We start from the raw sequence: 2443 nt of genomic DNA, 5'->3' as shown, positions 1-2443 counted from the left end.
AAATGACGATATGATGGGGAAAGGACATGGCCAACATAACCAAATATGCCATCAGACTAGCCAACAACATTCTATTGGGAAAAACTCAAAGAAAACACAATCATGGTCATTAGGTATATTTCTTTTAAGATGAAGGTGCATATGTTACAAGATAATTTATTAGGGAAATATACAGTTTTTCAAGCATTCTCTCAAATTGTGAAACCTTATCTCTATCTACATTTTCATTGTATTAGTAAGATCCCAATGTACATGGTTTTTGCCTATAAACAACTTGCAACCAATAAAGTTACCATCTAAAGCCTGCAGAGGGGCTTGCTGATGAGAAGCTTTATCCTCGCAAAACTTCTCGTTAAGTTCATGGAACTTGACGGTTGCATTCCGACACTATTTTCACACTGCAAATCATCAACGCATCAAGTGAATTCTCTCTAGGAAAAATCACGTCACCAAGGTAGACCTTGTTCAAAAGAATAAAAATATTATATTTTCCCTCACTTACTTCTCCGAAACTCTGTTGAAGTAACTCCACAAGAGATTGACTACATAAAGAACGTATTCATTAGATATAAACATTATACCGAAGCAAAGTTAACAAATTACATGCATTGATTTGAATTTACCTGTTCTTCTCATGTTCTGACTTCAATTCATCATACATTGACTTGATCTGAGACATCAAACTATCCGGCCAAGGACAAATAGCAAGAAAGTAATAATTAAGAAACGATCATTATAAAATGATCAGGGGAAACCTCAAGAAAAAAGAGTTCAATATACCGATGCAAAAAGAGTTTTTGTCATTGGAATAGAACATGTATCGGCTTAATTAATTAAACAACCCTATGCAAATTGAACAAATATGGTAACCCATGATTAAGCTAATATAAGCGTATGAGAAAGCAGGTGGAGCCATTTAAGCCTCAATCAAGGGTGTCTTTTTATCAAATGATAGGTATAAAGAAAAAAGCCAGGCGATCATGCTCTCACACGATATCTGAATCCGAGAAGAAAATGAAGCAAAGGATTCAGTATTCTCCGAAGATTAAGTTATCAGCATGCTTATTATCGAGTATTCAACTAGTGGAGTCTGATTCAGCCTGCAAAGGGAAAGATAAGAACAAGCATCCCGGACAGCAATAGAAAAAATCTCGAGAGTATGCTCAATAAAGAGCAATGCAAACTTGATGTCTATTGAAAGCTGAATTGATTCAACACTTGAGCTCTTAAGCTTAATCAGAACAAAATTTCGCCGCACTCGCCGACTAACATAATGAACCAACATGCATTCAACTTTACCAGTCACTTAATACTGACAATACTGATAAACTCTGAACAACTAGTAAATTAAATCATCAGTTAACTCGACAAGTTTTATAGAAGTTACGTATCAACAATATCAGTAAAATTTGATAGGCACGGTTAGAATTCAAATCTCAACTGGTCAAGCTAATTTCATTGATGAAAGCTGCCGTGGGACAAGCACCTGTGACGTAGTAGATTCAGAGACTAAAATGCACCAACAGCCAGCAAATGTTTGAGCGAGAGAAGATTTTCTCTCAGGATTTGGATGGGATTTCCAAAGTATCCATCGGATTGTTCCAGACAACTTTTGGGGGCCATATTTCTTTTGATTCTGTATAACTTTTCGAGAGAAATCTCATCAAAAGTACAAACTTTCTATGAACTTGGCTTCGGAAAAGAGACTAGATTGTATAAAAAAATACATACACGTTTTCTTGGATGGTATGGGTTGCCCTAAGAAGAACAAAACCGTGAGAATTTAGTGTCCAAAGCGGACAATATGTGTACAGTAAAAATCGGGTCTTTACAATTTGGGTGGGATTTCCAAAGACAACTTTTGGGGGCCATATTTCTGTTGATTCTATCTAACTTTTCGAGAGAAATCTCATTAAAGATACAAACTTTCTGCGAACTTGGCTTCGGAAAAGAGACTAGATTGTATGAGAAATAGTGTGAACAGGGTACAGAACTGGGACTTTCACAAACTGCAACCTGTCGGCGAAATAAAGACTCAATCCATCGGAAGAAAATCCACCCATCAGTGAAATAAACCCCACCGAGAGCTCAATCTATTGGATGAATATCAAGCAAAATATAAAGGCATAACAAGTTGAATCACCTCGATATACACTCTACGTTCTTCTTATAGAACTTCCCATTTTGCTCTACCATGGACTTTAACCGGCTCAGAAGACTGCACACTTCAAATTTTCACGTCAGATTTCAAATCCAGAGTGCAAAAACAGAAATTACTTCAGAAACTTACGCCTCGATCGGTTCATTGGAGATATCATCAGAACCCACTTCGCTCGCCTCTCTCCATATTTGGCAGAGAGCTTGTGAATCGCAAGGCTTTAGAAGAAGAAGGGCTCTCGTTTCGGACGCAGAAGAGCGCGCAAATCTGCTTTTGCGTGATATT

At 37.2% G+C, this 2443-nt stretch overlaps 1 long non-coding RNA gene across 1 annotated transcript; it reads right to left on the bottom strand.

Moving 5' to 3' along the window:
• Positions 1-373: 373 nt before the first annotated feature.
• LOC120290204 lies at positions 374-2212 on the bottom strand. Its single transcript, XR_005548051.1, has 4 exons — positions 2144-2212; positions 624-683; positions 503-542; positions 374-398 (listed from the first exon to the last, which is right to left on the bottom strand). It is a non-coding gene; the product is annotated as an uncharacterized LOC120290204 (long non-coding RNA).
• Between the last annotated feature and the right edge of the window lie 231 nt (positions 2213-2443).

This window comes from Eucalyptus grandis, chromosome 2 (genome assembly GCF_016545825.1).
Source record: "Eucalyptus grandis isolate ANBG69807.140 chromosome 2, ASM1654582v1, whole genome shotgun sequence".
NCBI lineage: Eukaryota > Viridiplantae > Streptophyta > Magnoliopsida > Myrtales > Myrtaceae > Eucalyptus > Eucalyptus grandis.
Note: the sequence above shows the minus strand (reverse complement) of the source record. Positions and strands in the feature narration are given on the sequence as shown.